We start from the raw sequence: 23,052 nt of genomic DNA, 5'->3' as shown, positions 1-23,052 counted from the left end.
TGCCTAGCATTCTCTCTGAAATAGATTGGTGCTGCCAGAGCAATTATGTCTCGCATCAACAGAAACCTAAGTTATTTAAATTCCATATTCTACAGTTCTTTGAAATGTTTGAAAATTACCTATCTTTGCAGAATACAATCTTTATGCAGCTAAAGAACCTGATTAGTATAGTTATAAGTATAACAAACATGGATAATTAATTAAAATATTAAACAATCTTTAAACAAATGTGCTGCAAATGAGGACAATGATCCAAAATGTAAACAATATATTAGTATCTTTATCAAAGGTATAAATGTATAATGCAATATGATAAATATATTCTAAAATTTTATCAACATGCAAAATATCTTAAACAGAGGTAGAAACAGCCAAGCACACAATATGACAAAGTAACTTTGCATAAGTACACAAATATTATAAACAAAAATAGGAGCATATTTAATATAACAAATATAATTTGAATTTGTGTCAATATACAAGATCCTATGCGAAATTAAATTTTCTATAAATATTAGCTCACAAGTGATAATCTATCTATCAGTTATTCCATCCCATCCATTTTACCCCCTTTTTTAAAAAGAGATCCTGAGCTTACTTTGTTTCAAACCCAAACCCTATACCACTTATACTTATAACCAACCCCTAATACACGTCCCTAACCCTGAGGACAAATTTTGTTGGCAGAGGGAACATTGTTTGCGAGAATTACTTCCTGCTGTTATTGGGGTGATGTTATTTCTATGGGATCTTGTGAGAACTAAAATCACAGTAAGTTTCAAGATTATTGTCTGGTATAATTGCAAATCGTCTCTGAGTAGTTGGTAGGGTTTTTCTGAAGGTCTTCTTTTAAGTTTTGGCCAGGACACTGTACACCATGTCAGATATCCAAGATGGAATCATCTTGAGCAGTTTGTAATCAAAAACTGATCTTAAAGTGGTGCTATCAACATAATGACATCATATCAACCAGATGGAATCGTTGTGGGGCCCCCATCTTCTTCCTGGAAACTTCAAAGATTACTGCAGCAAAATTTATTGTTCATGTGAAAATTATAAACATTATTCATATAGGCATATAAATGGCACCATAGAGACAAAAATAGGTATGGGGATAATTAAAAATTTTTGAAAGCAGAATTTTGATAATAGTAGTCCCTAAATTTTATCTTTTTTCTGTCCCATATAGAGTGGTTTTTGATATGAGACAGAAACGCTAAATTTTTCTTTTAACAATATGTTTAGATTTAGAAAAGGTTAGCCATTGTCAAAATCCAAAGCCAGCTTAAATCTTATTAATTGATGATTACTATTATGTGTATGTTTAATGAATTATATCTTACCCTGCAGAGGATATAGGTGTCATAAGTTAGATTTCTCTTTGCTTGGTGATTCTTTCTGGAAGGCTATCTTTTCTTCTTTAGGCATCTAGATGTCTAAGATCTCTTGACTTTTTGAAGAGGGGTATTTATCTGAAAAGACAAGAGCAGAAATCTTCCCCAACCCTTATGAGGTTTCCTTACCACTTATAGGATTGTCACCTTTGTAGATGAACTGTCATTTTTCGTTATCAAGAATTTTCTCATTTTCAAACAAAATCTTTGTGAATTTTGAAAGTATCCATAGCTTTACTTCTCTTGTGAAAACAAGAGTAAAACACCTCCCCAAATGTAGCACATCTCTTGGTTTCCATTGTGAGCTCAATACAGCCTTAAAATACACTGACAGATTTAATTCAGAAGTTTATTCTATTATCCAGTGTCTCTCTGCTGCTGTTGATCCTTTCTCATTACCATTAAAAAATTCATGTTTAGTAAAACATTATACAATCTATTTCTGGGGGTACTTTTAATTCTTTTCTGTTTGTTCAACATATACTTTACAGTTTGTTTTGATTTTTCTATAACCTCCTGACCTGTAGGATTGTGTGGCATACATGTAATATGCTTTATAATAAACAAAAATGTTTCAATTTCTTAGAGACATATGCTGTACCATTGTCTGTCTTTATTTGTGTGGGTATACCAATGATGACCATGACTTCTAATAAACATGTGATTACTAAATCAACATTTTTTGAACTCACAGCAGTTGTGCAATGAAAACTTGAATACTGTCAATGGTGTGTTGTACATATTTCAATTTTCCAAATTCTACTAAGTGGAACATATTTGTCTGCCAGATTTCATTCATTTGAATACCTTTTGGGCTACTTCTTGCACATAGTGGTGTCTGGTTATATAAAGAAGAAGTAGGATATCTCCTTATAATATCCTTGGCTTGTTTTCTTGTAATAGAGACTCCTTTTATTACCTTTGCTAGTGATATTATGCTTTTATGAAATTCTGAGGCCTTCTATACATTTCCAACCAATAATCAATCAATTTTCACAATACCTTGTACTAGAGGATCTGGCAGACCCGTATGGGATTGAATGTGTATTATGTATAATGGGAAAAAGCCCATTCTTAATTATATCTTAAACCTGGATAAATAATAACGTCAATTCTGTATCATCTGGTGTAAATCCAGCTGTTTCAATATGCAAAACAACTCTTTTTGCATATTGCAAATCAGTAACTATATTGAAAACTTCTTTAAATCCCCTTAGTACCATAAGAATAGCATATAATTCTGACTTTTGGAAAGAATTTTGTTTCACTTTCCTTAAATATTCTGATTTTTTATTTTGCCTCTTCTGATTCATTTACATCAGTATAGAGTTTAGGGGCTCCAGTTATTGGTGTGTCATGTACAATGCAAAGAAGGATCCAAGTAGCTCTCTTTACTAGTTTAATTCTTTCAATTTGGGGATAGTTGCTATTAATCTCTACCAAAAATAACTACAAGCTCTTTGCCAGGGTTTGTCATTGTCTTCCCATAATTTTTTTTTTTTAATTTCCTCATTAATAAAAGGAACTATAATTTCTGCTGGGACTATTCCTGCTGATTGATGAAGTCTCAATTTTCCTTTTTAAAATTAATTCAGAAACCTTTTTCACATAAGATTTTAATTTTTTACTTGGTTTATGTGGTAAAATATACATTCTAATATAATATTATCCTCTGCATTAAAATCCCTGTAGGGATTATTTGGAGAGTAATATGATCGGAATGCAGTTAAGGTTCGAATTCATTTAATCCACATGTGCCTTGTGTAATTTCTCTTTAAACAAAGTCAATTTTTTTTTCAGCTTCAGCTTTTAAAATCCTAGGACTATTTAAGTCTTTGTCACCATCCAAGGTTTTGTTTAAATAAATTACTACACCAGGTATTATCCCAGAAGTGGGCAATGTATTGGAAATGTTTCCTACCAACCTTTAAAAGTCATTAAGAGTCCCAAATCAATCTCTCCTAATTTGTGACTTTTGTATTATAATTTTCTGTAAACCTGTTTTATAACCTAGATAATTGAGAGAATATTTTCTTCATAAGTTTTTCAGAAGCAATTTGTAATCCTCAACTAAGCAAAACCTTCTTTTTTTTCCTTTTTTATTAATTTATTAATTATAAAGATTTCTATCTCTTCCCCACCACCGCCTCCCATTTCCCTTCCCCTTCCCCAATCAAGTCCCCCTAGGCAAAACTTTCTTTACTTCTTCAGACATTATTTACAAAGTATCTACATTTGAATCAGATAGCAAAATGTCATCAATATAATGGTAAACTATAGATTTAAGAAATTGCTTATGTATTATTTACAATAGTTGGTTTATAAAATAATGGCCCAGAGTGAGACTATTTAACATTTGCTATGGGAGGATCCTCCATTGAAATCTGTTAGTAGGCTAAGAATGCACCGTGAAAGAAAATTTTTCTCTGTCTCTTTCTTGTAAAGGTATAGTAAAAAAACAATCTTTTAGATCAATAACTATAAGAGGTCATCTTTTAGGCAATAGAAAAGGCAAAAGAATTCCAGAGTATAGAGGGCCCATTGATTGAATAATTTTATTAAGAGCTCTTATATCTGTTACTATTCTCCATTTTCTGGATTTCTTTTTAATAGAAAATGCAAGAGAAATCCAAGGACTGGTTAATGCTTCAATATGCTGAATATCTAGTTGTTCCTGTGCCGACTGTTCTAAAGCCTACAGTTTCTCTATTGTTAAAGGCCATTGTTTAACCCATATTGATTTCATAGTTAACCATTTTAAAAGTAGGGCCATTGGTACCTTTGATTTTGTACAGCCTGAATAATAGTTGACTGTGTTTTTTTTAAATAGTACCTTATACTATTCTTCCCAGAAACATGACTTGATTTATGTTCCATTTCTGAAATTTCAGGAATGTTAATTTTGGTATTCCATTGCTGCAAGAGATCACAACCCCATAGATTAACTGCTTTATTAGCCAAGTATGGGCTCAGCCTTCTTCTTTGTCTTTCTGACCCTTTGTATGTAAACCTTTTCCTGTTTTGCTTTACTTTAGATAGTGCTCTAATTCCTAGGAATTGAACATCTACCTCCTGAAGGGACTAATTCTGATGACAATATCTGGAGTAATAATAGTAACATACACCCTTGTGTCCAGTAATCCTTCAATTACAATGTTATTTATTTGTACTCTCAGCTTTGGTCTTTGACCATTTATAGAAGTCTGCCAAAATATAGGTTTCCTATTGGAATTTCTGATTCATCCTTCATGTTTACTCTATCATCCAGAGCAGTATGGGTATTTACAGCAGGCAATGGATTTTTTTTAATTTCCTGGGGAGATGCATCCTCCACAGTGACTTGGAATGGCTGAAACACATTCGACTTGGGAGCCTGTGAGAACACCCCCCCCCCCAAGGAGTTTCCAGATGGCTAGAGGTTGTCTTGTTTGTCTCTTGTTGATCTACATTTGTTGGTCCAATATTGGTTATTGATGCATCTTCTACATAATTCAGAATATTGAGACCATTTATTTTTGTCATTCCTAGAGGAAACATTATTTCTAGGAATGTCCTATTCTACCAAAATTGAAACATTTGACATTTTGATGTCCCTTCATACCTTTGGAAATATCTTCTCCTACACAAACATCAGTATTATAGTCAAATGCCTTAACATTCACTGTAAGCAGGATACATTCATCCATTGGAGCCTATCTGACCTTTAAAGGCCCAAGTACCTTTTTGCATTCGAAGCTGGCATTTTCAAAAGCCAGAGATTCAATAATTTACTCCTCTAGCTTCTGGATCTGTTACCCCTATTTATACAGATTTAGAGTTAAACTTTGAAAAAATATCACTAAAGGGTTCTCTTAGGATGTTTTGTTTTGTTTTTATTTTGGGGGGGGGACAACATTTTGTCAAGTAGTTTTGGTGCCTGTCCTGGAACTAACTCTTATAGACCAGGATGGCCTCAAACTCATAGAGGTCCACCTGCCAAGTGTTCGGATTAAAGGTATGAATCACCACTGCCCAGAAATGGGTTTGTTTGGACCTTGTATGATCTTAGTATATAATTCAATTCTTCTTCCTGATTCTTGAATACTGTACCAAACATTCAAGGCTGCTGTATGACATAGGGGCAAGATGTTATCACTGTAAATATTTTGGCTCTATGGATCAGCATAATGGCTTTAACCAAAAAATTGATATTGGGAAGCCTCAAATCCTTTGACTCTACTATGCTTTAGCCTCCTCTCTCCAATAGCATGTCCGCTGTCATTGTGGCCCATCTTCTTGCACCACTGAGATTAATTGAAGCCAATCATGTGGAGTAACCCTATTGCTTGAGGCCCAAATCTTTAGCATTTCCCTAACAAATGGTGAATGCATTCCATAAGATACTACTGATTGCTTAACTTCTTCTACATATTTTATGTCCATATGTTTCCGTTTACATTCTTTGTACCCATTTGGGTATTGAGTATTTGCTGGCTTTTTGGAGGTGATAACAAGATAAGTAGCTAAAACTCTTGGTAAATCATCTCTGGTGCTGAGAGGTACTAGTGACACTAAATTCTTTGCCTGTACCTCCGCTTATCAGTTCCTTTATTGAGTCAAATCTTTTTTTATCATTGTCCTTTGTAAAGTCTGAATCTCTTGACCTGTGAATAATTCTAATAATTTCATCAAATTAATTAAATTCTAGTTTCCATTCTGTAATGTGATTCCAAGGTTTTAATTTTTTTTTCAACTAATGATATCTTCTCATCCTTAGATATTATTTGGATGACATGTAGATTGCCTTCCTGGAGAGATGTTCTTTCTGCTAGCTTAACATAACTTTTAAGCAGATTTTGATTGTCAATTTCAACAGTATAAATTCTTTAAGATAATCTCTCAGTACCCTTTTGTAAGATTTTATAACCTATTTCATGGATTGAATTTTGGTAGTCAAATTAAGGCTATCATTTTCAATATTATGAATCCTTTCAACTAAAGACTATTTGCTTCCTAAAAGATTATCATTATTGACTGTGTTATCAAGTCATTACTTTAAGAATATAATATGAAGAACAAAGCTAATGGCTGCCATGATCACAGAAGTATATTTATAAGGTAGCTCATATAGCTCTTGCAGAATTCTGCCCATAGTAGAAGAAAGAGGTTGTTAAATTCCTGGATGGTATATTGCCTGAAATTATATTAAGGTTGGTTTACAATTTTCAAATGTACTTTTTATTAATCAAAATAACTTACCTCTGTTAATTTCCAGAAAATTGTTGTAGGTGTAATAATCTTTACTGGCCAGCAGGTGTTGCAGTTGCGGCAATAAGGTAGGTCTTAGATCAGTTCCTGATTTACCTGAGACTTAATTACTAACAAATTTAGTTAATTACTTAAAAACAGCACATCTGTATATGGAAAATGTTTGAGTTGTGCAGAATATCAAGGAACCCAGAGCTTGTAGGCAGTTGTAAGCTGTACACAAGGTTGCTGGCCAGAGCTCTGACCAGGTATTCAGGGATCCAAACTGGGAATGCAAGACTCAGCAGCCTCTGCTCCCCAGCAGGCCTGGCAGAAGCCAAAGAAATGATGGAGAAGTTTCAGCAAAAATCCGCAGGCAGCAGTAAATCAGCAGCTTAGCAAGCAGGACCAAGCCACACAGGGGCATGGGCACTGGGAAATTGTCAAGTCACCTCTGTGTGGTGGTCCAGCCAAATTATGTGCAGCTGTAGGCCAGAGGGTTAGTTCAGCTGCAAAGGGGTAGTTTAGCTGCACCGGTTGGGAGAAGGCCACAGATGGGGGTCTGGGCAGGTCCCGGCAATGGTGTAGACTCTGGCCATGTGGGCACCAATTTGTAGGCATACAAAAGAATTGCACAATCGCCTGAATGAGTATAACAAAGGTTTATTTATCTAGGGATAAACTCACAGAAAGAGTAGCTATCCACCATCATCTCTGAGAGAAAATCCAGCAGCAAAGAGACCCACAGATCCTCCTCATCTACATTTATAATGCATGAGCTGATGCCTAGTGGGCCAGTTTATTTTTTTTTTAATTTATTAGATTTTTAAATTTTTCCAATCCAAGTTCCCACTCCCTCTCCTCCTCCGATTTCCTCCACACACACTCTCACCCCACTCTCCTCTAATGCTCAGAAAGGATTGCTTTGTGGAAGGTCCAAGGCTCTCCCTACTATATCTAGGCAGAGCAAGGTATCCATCCAAAGAGAATAGGTTCCCCCAAAATCAGTACATGCATAGGGATAAATCCTGGTGCCACTGCCATTGGCCCCTCATTCTGCCCCAACCATGCAATTTTCAACCATATTGAAAGGGACTAGTTTAGTCCTTTGCTTGTTCCTTCCCAGTTCTCCTGGAGTTGGTGAGCTCCCATTAGCTCAAATAGAATGTTTCAGTGGGTTAATCCATCCTGGTCTTGACCTCTTTGCTCATATTCTCATTCCTCCCACTCTTCAACTGGACTTTGGCAACTCCCTCCAATGCTTCGATGTGAGTATTGCCTCTGTTTCTATCAGTTGCTGGATGAAGGTTCTATGGTGATATTTAAGGTATTCATCAGTCTGACTACAGGGCAAGTCAAGATCGGGGCCCCTTTTCTCTATTGATTAGGGTCTTAGCAGGAGTCAGCCTTGTGGATCCCTAGGACTTTCTCTAGAGCCAGGCTTCTGCAAACTCTATAATGGCTCCTCAATCAAAATATGTCTCTCCTTGCTCTTATCTCTGCCCTTCTTCCTTCTCAACTATCATATTTCCTCAAGTTATGCTCAACACTCCCCTTCTTCCCTCCTCTTCCCCTTCCACCCTCCCTTCACCCCCACCCCCATGCTCCCAATTTTGTCAAGCAATCTTCTCTGTTTCCATTTTCTAGGTGTGTCTATATGTTTTTCTTTGAGTTTACCTTATTATTTACCATCCTGGGATCATGAACTATAGGCTCAATATTCTTTGTTTATAGCTAGTATCCACTTATGAGTGAGTACACACCATATTCATTATTATTATTATTATTATTATTATTATTATTATTATTATTATTTTAGTCTGGGTTACTTCACTCAGAATAGTGTTTTCCAATTCCATCTCTTTGCATGCAAAATTCAAGATGTCATTTTTTATTGATTTTAATTGAGCTCTACATTTTTCTCTGTTCCCCTTCCTGTTTCTCCCCTCCCCTTCACCCCTCTCCCAAGGTCCCCATGCTCCTAATTTACTCAGGAGATCTTGTCTTTATCTACTTCCGATGTAGATTAGGTATATCTATGTCACTCCTAGGGGCCTCATTGTTGTCTAGGTTCTCTGGGATTGTGATTTGTGGGTTGGTTTTCTTTGCTTTATATTTAAAAACCACTTATGAATGAGTACATTGATATTTACCATTGAGTAGTAATATAATGTGTAAATGTGCCACATTTTCTTTATCCATTCTTTGGTTGAAGGGTATCTAGGATGTTTCCATGTTCTGGCAGACCTTGAAAGAACAATAATTCACTTTATATGGAAAAACAAAAAACCCAGGATAGCCAAAACAATCCTGTACATAAAGAAACTTCCAGAGGCATCACCATCCCTGACATCAAGCTCTATTACAGAGCTACAGCAATGATAACAGCTTGGTATTGGCATAAAAACAGAGAGGTTGAGCAATGAAATTGAATCAAAGACATGGATATTAATCCACACACCTATGAACACCTGATTTTTGACAAAGAAGCTAAAATTATATAATGGAATAAAGAAAGCTTCTTCAACAAATTAGTCTGGAATAACTGGATGTCAACATGTAGAAAAATAAAAATAGATCCATATCTATCACCATGTACAAACTTAAGTCTAAATGGATTAAATACCTCAATATAAATCCAACCACATTGAACATGATAGAAGAGAAAGTGGGAAGTAGTTTTCAATGCATGAGCACAGGATACCACTTCCTAAATACAACCCCAGTAGCACAGACACTGAGAACAGCAATAAACAAATGGTACCTCCTGAAACTGAGAAGCTTCTGTAAAGCAAAAGACACAGTCAATAAAACAAAAAGGCAGCCTACTGAATGGGAAAAGATCTTCAACAACCTCACATCAGACAAAGGACTGATCTCCAAAATATATAAAGAACTCAAGAAATTAGACATTAAAATTCTAAATAAGCCAATTTTAAAATGGGGTACTAAAGCCGGGCAGTGGTGGCGTATGCCTTTAATCCCATCACTCGGGAGGCAGAGGCAGGCCAATCTCTGGGAGTTCGAGGCCAGCCTGGTCTACGAGAGCTAGTTCCTGGATGGGCACCAAAGCTACAGAGAAACCCTGTCTCAAAAAAACAAAACAAAAAAAAAGGGGTACTAAATTAAACAGACAATTCTCAACAGAAGAATCTCAAATGGCCAAAAGATACTTAAGGAAATGTTCAATATCCTTAGCTTTCAGGGAAATGAAAATCAAAACAACTTTGAGATACCATCTTACACTTGTCAGAATGGCTAAGATCAAAAACACCAATGATAGCTTGTGCTGGAGATGATGTGTAGTAAGGGGAACACTCATCCATTGCTGGCAGAAATGCAAACTTGTACAACCACTTTGGAAATCAGTATGGCGGTTTCTCAGAAAATTGGGAATCAACCTACCTCAGGATCCAGCAATACCACTCTTTGGCATATACCCAAAAAACACTCAATCATACTACAAAGGCATTTGTTAAACTATGTGCATAGCAGCATTATTTGTGAGCCAGTATATTAAAGGCTATTAGCTGAATGAGTTCCCACAGCAATGATGTTGACTTCTAGAATTAAGTCATCTTCAATCACTCTGTCTCTTCACCAACTAACAGCTCCTCATTCCTTTTCTCCTTGGATTCTACTGGGCTCCATATTCCTCTCCACTTTTCTCTGTCTATTCTGGGCACCTCCTCCAGGAGGACTGTTACAGAGTTTGTCTTGCATTGATTTGTATTGATTTGTTTCACTTCACTGTGTAGTGAAGTTTGTCACTATCTGTTTAAAGCACTGGGTGTCTTCATTTTAAGATTAATATTATGTCGAAATACAATGTATTTTCTTTATTTTTTTCCACAGATAGATTGTTTCTATCACTTGTCTATTTTTTTTTTTTTTTGCTTCCTGACCTGGAACTAGCTCTTGTAAACCAGGCTAGCCTCGAACTCACAGAGATCTGCCTGCCTCTGCCTCCAGAGTGCTGGGATTAAAGGCGTGCACCACCATCACCCGGCTCTATCATTTATCTATTGTGTGTTTGATGCAATGAACGTGGAGTAGCTCTTCATAATCCTCATTTCAATACCTTTAGAGATATATCCAAATTTGAATTGCTAGTTAATAGGATAGCAGTACATATAACACACATACACACACACACACAAACACACAATTTTTGAGAGACTTTTATTCTATTTTCCATGGCTCTTGCAAAGATTCTGAATTAGTCATACTCTTAGCAAGCTTTTCTTTTTCGTTTTTTTCTCTCTACCTTTTGTTGTTGTTTATCAGTAGACAACTATAAAGGTAGACAGTTTATCACATTGTTGCTTGTGAGCTCCATTTTCTGCATCAGTGATGTTAGTTATTGTGCTGACTAATTTTATGTCAACCTGAAACAAGACACTGTTATCAGAGAAAAGGGAACCTCAATTGAGAAAATGTGTCCATAAGACTGGGCTGTAAGCAAACACGTGGTACATTTTCTTAATTAGTGACTGATAGAAGATGTCTTAGCCCATTGTGGATGGTGCCATACCTGGGCTGGTGGTCCTGGTTTCTATAAGAAAGCAGGCAGAGGCAACTATGAGGAACAATTCCATAAACAACACCCTCCTGTGGCTTCTTCAATAGCTCCTGTCTCCATATTCCTGCTCTGACTTTCTCCAATGAAGAACAATGATGTGGAAGTGTAAACCAAATAAACGTTGTCCTCCCCAGTTTGCTTTTCATCGTGGTGTTTGATTGTACAATAGTAACCTTGTCTAGGACAACTATCTAGCCTGTTGGAGGTTTAAATAGCTTTTAAAAAGATATATCTGTTCAAGTTTGCCATTTTTTTGTTTACTACAGGTTTAATGTGCATTTTAATATTTAACTGAAAAATATTATGCATGCTATTGTATAAAATATATTGTTTTAAAATATGTATATGTGATATAATGGTTGTATTTAAATAATTAATAGGGATATTACCTCACACTTATTATTTTTATTTAAGGAAACATTTAAAATACAGTCTCTCATGGGAGCTAGAAATGTCTTATTTGTTTAAAGCACCTTGGTTATTGCAGAAGAACCAAGTTCTACTTCTAGGACTCACTCAAACTGCAGGAATTCTGAGTCACTCTTTTGGACTCTGTTGGTTCCTGCTTAAGTGCACATGCCTAAGTATAGACAGATACAAGCACACAAGCAGACAAGCACAAACAAATACACAGGGACACACACATGCACATGCAATTCAACATACTAAAATAAATGTTTGAACTCCATGATTTCCAAGAACCCAGGACATTATCATCCACAACAGTGTAATTTTAATTCTATGCTACTTATTATTTATTATTAACTTGTTAGAATCTTTACTGCATTTTGAATACCAATCTCTTTTCAGACATACAGTTTGTAAATATGTTCTCTGATTCCAGAGTTTCCTTTACATTTGTTAACTCTATGCTCAGTTGTGTGAAAGCTCTTTACTTAAATGAACCCCCCCTTGTCTCTCTTAGGTATGCTGCATATGAATCTTATGGCATATGCAAGAAATGAGTCTTCTCTCTACCTTCTTGCATTCCCCACATGAAGTTTCACTTATCTCTATAGACAGATACTTCATGAATTTGTATTTCTAGTCTAAATTTGATACTTATGTTGAAGACTTATATATTAATCTACTGACTACTGATAGGTAACTTAATAATACTCAACTTTTAGCGTTTCCAAATAGAAACACATAATTCCTTCCAGGAAACTTGCAATCTAAAAAGTTTGGTGCTACCTGAATCCAGAAATATCACTTCTGTCATATGTGAAGATATCTGTGTGTGTGTTTATGAAAAGATCACCACACAAACACTTATGTTACATTCATCTATTTGTCTATTACTGTTTGAACAATATACACTGCTGTAATAAGCAGCCACTTACTGAATTCTGTCATTTTCACAAATACAGCACTTTCTTAAAATCATGGTTATCATTAGTAGAGATTTCAGTAGTTTACTCACTTTATCCATTTGAGTAATGTTTCTATGGTTATACTTACATATGTCTATGGATACCTTTTAAGTACTAATTTATAGGATTTATACCTAGTAAATATCTGTATTATAAGCTTATAGATATGTCTCACTTATTCCATCATTTTGTATAAGTTCCAGTGCTCCAATCCTTTATATTTTCTTCCTTCTTTCATTGGCTATGTAAAACATTGCCTTGAGTTTTACTTAGTACTTAGGAATGGAGTTTAGAGTCTTCTGCCTAACTATAGACCCCTGTGTGGCTATCTTTTCTTAATTCGGTCCCTGTCTGATGTTGATGGTATTCCATAACTAGTAACTTTAAATATATTGTCAGGTAGATCTTTGTGTATACACATGTGATTAACATGTCACAGTTCGAAGCCCTTTATTTAAACTATCTATAACAAACAATATTACTCCATTTGCACCTTTCATCTTTGATCTGTTTTGGTGTATTTAGATGAACACAAGTTTGTTTTAACATTTATCTTTAGATTTATTTATTTGGTGTGTGTATTCAGGAGTATGTATGTACCACAACATGCCTATGGAGGACATAGGGCAACAGTTCTTCCTCTATTAGGATGTGGTCCTGGAAATTGAACTCATGTCATCAGACTTGGTAACAGTCATCTTTTTCTGCTAAACGCCCTTGCTAAACCAAGTCATTTGTTTAATATTAGCTGATTTATAAGTGTTTGTTATTGGATTTTTTTGTCTATTTGTTTTTTGTCTTGTTTTTCTCCCTTTGGGCAACATTTGGCTATCCAAAATAAAGCAAGATATATGTTCTTCTATGGTTTATATTATTTCACTTTTAAAAAATATTTTCAGATACATTAGAAATCGATTTTATGAAAGGTATATATAAGATACAATTAATGTTTTCACAGGCAGGCCAGTTGAAATATACCATTTTGAGAAGACTTTGCTTTATTTTTAGTAGTGAGATTTATGATATGCTTGACTCTGTTTTGGATTCATCTCTTTCATTGGTCTACTGGTTTATACTTCTCCTTACAGCAGGAGGTTCTGCAGAAGAAAATCATAAAGCGTGACATTAAACAATTGCTGTGGCAATAATTTTCTACTATCACCTGACTTTGAAGTTGAAATTAAATGAGTAAAGAATTATAACAAAGGCATCAGCAACAATGAGAGAAGGATAATAAGAAAGTAGAGGAGAAACCTCTTACTTCAGTGCTACTTGCTGGGCTTTTGAGAGTGATAATTAATCACATCTCTTTCCCATCTGGATTCTGAATCAAGCAAGAAACAGAAAGCATCATCAGTTTGGGATCACAATATCAACTTTACTGCCAATAAAGCTAAGTGCAGAGCATTTGTTTGGTATCTGATTAAAAAATGAATTCTCTTAAAACTTTCCCAACTAGACCCATATAAAGATAAAATATTAATATTGGGAACTTTGTTTCATCCAATTTAAGAGTCACTGAATGTAGGAACAGAGCAAGGATTTAAGTCCATAAGGCTTGTAAATTATTCATTCCAAACAAGTAATGGGAGTTTGTTTGTCACAGTCTCATCAATCAGACATTCAGTGCTTTTTCAAAGGGAGAAATAAAACATGATAGAAAAGAGACCCAGATGCTGTCATGCTAACACATGGGAGGTTCACATATGTAAGTAAAGTGTGTGTGTTTTTTTCTACAAACTCAATTGTAGCTATTCAGAAATTTGAAGTATATTCGTAATTTTTTTGGCAGTGTTTAGCTATCAATGTATTTCACATCTATTTGGAGAAAGGAGAGTCAATTATTTTCAGTCAGTGGTCCCTCCCAGGTTGCCATGCTGCAGTGGATGACTCTTCACCCATACAATATACTGGCAACACTCTTTGGAATTTGTAGGTTATAAATAAGCGTACAGGAAATTAGAAAGATTGCATGGTTTTAATGGTACATAGAGAGAGGAAACAGAGATGGAAATGTGATTTATCAAAACTCATGTATAAAATTCTCAAAGAATAAATAAAAATATATTTTATTTTACTGATAATACCATTAACTGAGAGAGGAATTTGGGAGTTATGTATCTGATAAGACGTTAACATCTATCATATATAAAAAGTTTTACATTCAACAATGAAATATAAATAATAAATCATCCTGATTTAAAAATAAACAAATGATTTTAATAGATATTTCTACAAGAAAAAATATACCACTAAAAATAAGAATGTGAAAAGTATTTTTAACATCACGGGTCATTTATTTAAAAAAAATAAAGTGAGACATCATTTTATTTTTATTAATATGATTGTTGCCAAACAGAAAAAAAAAACAAATAGATAATCAAAAATGTAGATTATAATATAAAAAAACATTTCTCACTTGACATTTAGTTTGTAAAATAATTTAACCTATGTGTAAAACAATATGGTGATTTCTCAAAAGTTACATGTACCATTAATATTAAATCTACAAATCTCACTTTAGGATCAAAAGTTAAAATAATCAAATAGATATTTTGAAGATGTATTTATATGTTTATGTTCTGTAGTCATGATTTGAAGGAAGTAGAAATAACATTCGTGTGAACATATGAAGAGACAAATTCTAGTAGACACAATGCCACTTTAAGTATCATTCAATATTTAAATTAAGGAAAAATGTAGCAAGTGCTATACCTAGATGAAGGTGAGATGACAAATACCAGCTCTATTAGTATCTGTATATTGTAAATTATTTTTAAATGAGGATCTTAGAGCAGTCACATTGATAGAGATTGGAAGTATGTGTCTTTCTCTGGGGTTGGTTTTTCAACATAAAGTTTGGGAAATTTATGTTCAGTGGGTGGACTCCAAATAGACAAGATGAAAACATACTACAGATGGGTACATTGTGTCGCTGCTTATACAATGTGAGTCTAGGTAGTGCTGCTGAACAGTAGAGTTCAGAATGATCATATGAAAATAAGGATTATATTTCCCCAAAATAAATAGTAGACAGGGTTGGCAATTGCCAATCCTTACATTCATTTAAGATTTTGAAATCTAGTTGGTAAGAAAACTGGCATTCTTTATAATATACCATTTAACTATGAATGTAAAATAATGCCACTGTCATTTTTCTGCTGATACTAAGGTATACTTATTCATTTGCATATACTGACAATGTTCATGTGAGTGTCAAGAATCCACAAGAATATAAAATATGATTTTTTTGCAATCATTTATTTTTTTATTTTTTTCCGCCTCCTCCCCACCTTCCATTTCCCTTCCCCCACACTCCTCTCCCCGTCCCCCCACTCCTATCCCCCTCTCTCTCCAGTCCGAAGAGCAGTCAGGGTTCCCTGCCCTGTGGGAAATCCAAGGTCCTCCCCACTCAATTCAGGTCTAGGAAGGTGAGCATCCAAACAGGCTAGGCTCCCACAAAACCAGTTCATACAGTAGGATCAAAATCCAGTGCCATTGTCCTTGGCTTCTCATCAGCCCTCTTTGTCCACCACTTTCAGATAGTCCGGTTTTATCCCATGATTTTTAGTCCCAGTCCAGCTAGCCTTGGTGAGCTCCCAGTAGATCAGTCCCACCGTCTCAGTGGGTGGGTGCACCCCTCCCAGTCCTGACTTCCTTGCTCATGTTCTCCCTCCTTCTGCTCCTCATTTGGACCTTGGTGGCTCAGTCCGGTGCTCCAATGTGGGACTCTGTCTCTATCTCCAACCATCGCCAGATGAAGGTTCTATGGTGATATGCAAGGTAATCATTAGTATGGCTATAGGATAGGGTCATTTCAGGTTCCCTCTCTTCAGCTGCCCAAGGAACTAATTGGGGAAATATCCCTGGACACCTAGGAGCCCCTCTAGAGTCAATTCTCTTTCCAACCCTAAGATGGCTCCCTTAATTAGGATATATACTTCCTTGCTCCCATATCCACCCTTCCTTTATCCCAACTATCCCATTCCCCCAAGCTCTCCCCATCCTCCCCTTCTCACTTTTCTCTCCCCATTTCCCCTTACTCCCATCCCACCCCACCCCCACATTCCCAATTTTTGCCCAGCAATCTTGTCTACGTCCAATATCCAGAAGGATGACTAAATGTTTTACTTTGGCTTTACCTTCTTATTTAGCTTCTCTAGGATCACAAATTATAGGCTCATTGTCCTTTATTTATGGCTAGAAATCAATTATGAGTGAGTACATCCCATGTTTATCTTTTTGGGTCTGGGTTACCTCACTCAAGATAGAGCTTTCTATTTCCATCCATTTGCATGCAGAATTCAAGATGTCATTGTTTTTAACTGCTGAGTAGTACTCTAATATGTATATATTCCACACTTTCTTCTTCCATTCTTCCATTGAAGGGCCTCCAGGTTGTTTCCAGGTTTTGGCTATTACAAATAATGCTGCTATGAACATAGTTGAACAAATGATTTTGTAATATGATAGGGCATCTCTTGAATATATTTTCAAGAGTAGTATTGCTGGGTCCTGGGGTAGGTTGATCCTGAATTTCCTGAGAATCCACCACACTGCTTTCCAAAGTGGTTGCACAAGTTTGCATTCCCACCAGCAATGGATGAGTGTACCCCTTTCTCCACAACCTCTCCAGCAAAGGCTATCATTGGTGCTTTTTATTTTAGCCATTCTGACAGGTGTAAGATGGTATTTCAAAGTTGTTTTGATTTGCATTTCCCTGATCACTAAGGAAATTGAGCATGACCTTACGTGTCTTTTGGCCATTTGAAATTCTTCTGTAGAGAATTCTCTGTGCAGTTCAGTGCCCCATTTTTAATTGGATTAATTAGTACTTTAAAGTCTAGTTTCTTGAGTTCTTTACATATTTTGGAGATCAGACCTTTGTTTGTTGCGGGGGTGGTGAAGATCTTCTCCCAGTCAGTAGATTGCCTTTTTGTCTTAGTGACAGTGTCCTTTGCTTTTCAGAAGCTTCTCAGTTTCAGGAGGTCCCACTTATTCAATGTTGCCCTTAATGTCTGTGCTGCTGGGGTTGTACATAGAAAGCAATCTCCTGTGCCCATATGTTGTATAACTTATGTATATTATTATTACAGTAAGCACCTGTAATAGACCTCTATGGAGTACTACTGTTTTATTTGCTTTTCCTGTTCTAACTTATATTTATGGAATGATTCCTTATACATTGGGAACTCTGTCCGGTTTGGGGGATAAAGTGCTAAATAAAGTGATTTTAAGAGATATTTGCCAGTCTGGGCAGTGACGGTACTTGTCTTTAATACCATTGCTCAGCAGGCAGAGGCAGACAGATCTATAAGAGTTCAAGGCCAGTCTTGTCTACGGAAAGAGTTTCAGGACAGCTGGGGCTTATTAAACCCTGTCTCAAAAAACAAAATCAAAAGAATAAACAAATAAAAAAGAGATATATGCCTCGAGCTTTTTTTATTTCCTGCGGAAGACATGCAAGACCAAAGACAGCAGAAATATAAGCTACTGTTTTATACAGTTATAACAATGATGGTAACAATTACAGAGACCTAGGCCCAGAGAGGGAAATCTACTTCAGATAGGGTGGTCAAGGAAGTAAGTTGGTAAGTTTTAATTCCAAAAGAATAGAAAATGCCTAATGCATAGACATAAGCTCTGTGTAAGACTCCAGTTGGAAAGATGTTGGCAAGACCAGAATACTGAAGAGCTCTGTAAAAAAGGCATTCTGTATGTAATATGAGGTGAACAGGGCAAGGACGAAAGCAATCACTTTTCAAAAGGATTTACCATTCTTTCAGTGGCAGAGACAAGCCACACAGAAGCACTAAATGCATTCGTTAGTACTGCCTTTGCTGCGACAACACACCTGACAGAAGCACCTGGAAGAAGGTGGTGTTTATGTGAGCATATGATTTGAAGGTATAGCTTATCATGCTGGAAAGGTATGGTGTCTGGAAACACAGGCCGCTGGTTATATTGTATCTTCAATCAGAAGGCAGAGACATTTATGTCAAACACTCAATTCATTTGCTTTTTCATCCCATGGAATGGTGCTGCCTACATCCAGAGTTAGTATTCCTAGTGCAGTTAACCTTTGCTGGAAATATCTTGGCAGTCACCCCGAGAGTTGTGCTTCCATTGTGAATCTAAATACAGTGAGTTTGACAGTGAAGATTTTACTCACCCCCAGCCAATTGGAAGCCGTCTTTTATAATATTGATCATATGTGTAAGCCAAGTACCCTGAGAATATGTCAGTCTTGTTTATTCTGTCATACTTTCGATGCCTATGATTACCATTATTTATATCATGATGATATATATCATCATGAATCATATGAAAGGACTAAAACCATTACGATAGAAAAATGAATATTGAGCAGTTTATCACCTTTATGCCATGCCCCCAAATGACATCCTAAGAATTTTCTCTTTTTCAGGAACACTTTTGATGAGGAACCTACACCTTTTAATAAATAACTATTCAAAAGAATGATTAATTTATCAAACATTGAAATAGGTACAGAAAAAAACTGGAAGAGGAGATTTCTTCCAATATTTGTTCCCATATTTGCTTTGAAACCACAAAGAGAGGAATTAAGATCACACTATAAAATAGATTAATAAGATAATACAGAAACACACTTTGTCTTTTCATGACTACAGAGTTAATATAACCACAGTGATGTTATAAATCCAGTGTATTATCTCAGACAATATTTTAAGTGCTTGAAGAACATAACTTCATTCAACCATCAAAACAAACCCACAAAATACAAACTGAGAGATTTAAGAAGATAAATACACCACAGTTCAAGAATTACAGATCTCACAAATGAAAAATATGAATTCAATCCATTTTTTTCTTTTAATCTGGTAATTTCTTTTTCCAGTAATTTCCAACTTGTATTGTTGCCAGCATGTATAGTGACTTCTGGCTTTATTATGGGTTTTCTCTTATGATAGGCAGATATTTTTGACTGTGTCTAATTAATTACATTCATGAATAACTCTATGAGTCAAATTAAGAACTATATTGGCATTCTGACCAATTATTAATAGATGTACTCTAAAAATTTAGACAATTTTTAAATAACTTAATTTGTTGAGATTACAATATAACCAATGCCTAAATATGAACTGAATGACAAAAATGTTTCAAACACTAACATATATTCAAAGTGTAATGATATCTACAAGCAGTATTCTAAGACACACATACACACACATACATACATACACACATACACACACAACCTCCATTTTTCTACCATAGTTTGCCTCACCATTTTCTGTTTCTTGTGCAGGTCAAGGGCTTCCTCTCTCCTTTCCCAGAACTCGGTCACACTTACTTCTGTTTTACCACCTCATTCATTTATCTAATGCAGCTCTCATTGATACCAGTGTTAATTCACACTAGATGACGTCCCTCTTCCCACTGGATAGAATCTAACATCTCTGTCTCACATGTCTTGCTGCCATGTATCCTTAGGAACCAATGCAAATAAATCCATTAAAAAGAACACTCTTTGTATGTTCAGCCTAAATCCTTCCATTCATCACTGTAAATCACTTATTTTATTTCCTATAAAAAAAGGAACTATGATTTAAAAATGTCACATTACTATACTTGTTGACTTATTTATTTTCTTCTTCTATACTGTACATTTTTTAACTCTGAAACCATACATGTGCTTTCCTTGTCTGTACGCATAGCTGAAGGTTCCTCTCACAGTCAGTAAGTGGTGAATGAACAATGAATCTAATGCATATGATGGATGTCAGAATGAGCAAGCTTGAATAGTCACTATTTCTAGCATTATAATATTCAAGTTAGCTGTTTATTTCAACATTTTTAACACTTGACTTTTGTTAAGATATTAAAATACTCATCATCTCACTATTATATGACAACATTTTTCGTCTTATGGATCTTTCTATTGAAATTGAACTATATCTGAAGTTCATGTGATGTAAATATTTTGTCAATTTTTCTTTTTTGTGTTACTATTTTGGCTGGTAGAGACCCAAAATAATTAGTTTTGAGCATTGACTCTTCCATTAGTCCTAAACTGAACTAAAGTCACATTATTCTCTAATAGCAAAAATTTATTTTACAGTCCACAAATGCTTGAAGATTTTATTAACATTTCCTAGTCATTTGTGTATTTTCTGATTATCAATATATGTTTTATATAAGCAGTGGGTTTGCTTTGAGTATTTTTTATTTTAAACAATAAAATACTTCAATTACAATGAATATTATATATATTTACTTTTCTTTCCTTTTTTAAAAGAAATATTTTTAAAACAATTTTACATATCAATCCCAGTTCCCCTTTCTTCCCTTCCTCTTGCTCCCACCACCCTCCACTCACCATTCACTTCTCAGAGAGAGTGAGGCCTCCCATGAGAAGTCAGCAAAGCCTGTCACAGCACATGAGGCAGGACAAAAGAATATTTTATTTTTAATTTTTTAAATTTTTTTAGAATTTCATATAATATATTTTGGCCACATTTATCCTACCTCCTCAACTTACTCTTCCTCGATCTACTCCCAAATTCCTACTTTTCAAATGCCATTTTATCTTTTTAAATTTTATTTAACTTATTAACACTACTCATATAGAGACCCTGTCTCAAAAATAAAAACAAAAAAACCTAAGAACACACCCACCCCCATTAATGTGAATAACTAGGAATTATATGTTAATAAAAATCTATTCAAGTCTTAGCTTCAGTATGACTTCCTAGCTCCATGAATTTCTATGTTATCAGTTTCTCTTGCAGGCAAAACCTATATACTCCATGTTTTTTAGTCCCAGTCCAACAGGCCTTGGTGAGTTCCCAATAGATCAGCCCCACTGTCTCAGTAGGTGGGTGCACCCCTCACGATCCTGACTTTTTTGATCATGTTCTCCCTCCTCCTGTTCCTCATTTGGACCTCAGGAGCTCAGTTCAGTGCTCCAATGTCGGTCTCTGTCTCTATCTCCATCCATCGCCAGATGAAGGTTCTATTGTGATATGCAAGATATTCATCAGTATGGCTATAGGATCGGGCCATTTCAGGCTCTCTCTCCTCAGCTGCCCAAGGGCCTAGCTGGGGACATCTCTCTGGACCCAGGGAGCCCCTCTAGAGTAAAGGCTCTTGCCAACCCTAAAATGGCTCCCTTAATTAAGATATATACTTCCCTGCTCCCATATCCACCCTTCCTTTATCTCAACCGTCCCATTCCCCCAAGCTGTCCCCATCCTCCCCTTCTCACTTTTCTCTATTTGTTGGAACCCCATCATCCATCAATGGTCTTGATTCATTGTGGTCTCATTTTTTTTTTTTTTTAAATTCTAGAAAATGAGTTGTGTACAGAGCATCCAGTTGCAGTGATGCTGGGAAAACACATTGTCCTCTGATGCCCCAAGTTTTACGTAACCATGTGAAATGGTCACTGTTTTCTAAATACTACAAATTTGATAGCATCTTTGTTCCTACCTGACAGTCAGGTGCAATAATATCGTGATATCAATCACTAGATATTTCACAGACACAATAAAATATTGTATTTTGTCACAGTCCATTAGTCAAACCATTGCCTCTTTTGACTGTACTTTTAGAGATGCATGCCAACTGATCCAGAAGTAACCCATCCTTCCAATGGGTTTGAGATGTTTATCTTGTGCATACAGATGGAATGAGCAGTCACTGACTTTTGTATAGCAAAACGTTCCCTACTGCTAATTGATGGGTAGCAATTTGTAGTAAGAGCTGCGGGTTGCATTCCTGCCGCCCCAGCTCCTGGTCGCCTGGCTAGCTTATGCCCCGAAATAACAACACACAAATTGTATTCTTTTAAATACTGATTGGCCTGTTATATCTAGCCTCTTTTCGGCTAACTCTCGCACCTGGACTAAACCATTTCTAATAATGTGTGTAGCACCCCAAGGTGTGTTTACTGGGAAGATTCTAGCCCTAGTCCATCCTGATTCGGAGCTTCATCCCGTCTGCTCCAGAGAGCAGAGCTATTGAGTCTGAGCTCACTTCCTCTTCCTCCCAGCATTCTGTTCTGTTTACTCCACCAACCTATGTTCTAACCTATAAAATGGGCCAAGGCAGTTTCTTTGTTAGCCAATGAGCTTCCTCCATCAGCAATTAACTAGATTTCCATTCTGTCTTGTTTCATGGAATTTCCCTCCTTTGAGAGGTATATGCTCTCCACAAGTAGTGTAGAGTAGCTGCCTAGAATCTTTCAACAAATCCACGTGTGAAGAACAAGTTGTAGACCAACTCCTGTGAATTTTTACATGAGAAATGGGTTTCAGCATTTGCAGACTACAATTTGTGCAAAAGTCAAATTGGGTTGACTTCCCAGAGTTGCTTGAATCATTATCTGCATTTCTTTTCTTTCCCTCTGCATTTCTTTTCCTCAATGAGATTTCTGATTTGATACAAAGTTATTTGGAAAATTTAAAGAAATAATCCAGTCATATATATA

The sequence above is a fragment of the Alexandromys fortis genome, unplaced genomic scaffold (assembly GCF_014885135.2).
Source record: "Alexandromys fortis isolate MF-2015 unplaced genomic scaffold, M_Fortis_MF-2015_v1.1 scaffold_12, whole genome shotgun sequence".
NCBI classification, from domain to species: domain Eukaryota; kingdom Metazoa; phylum Chordata; class Mammalia; order Rodentia; family Cricetidae; genus Alexandromys; species Alexandromys fortis.
This window is presented reverse-complemented; position numbering follows the sequence as displayed.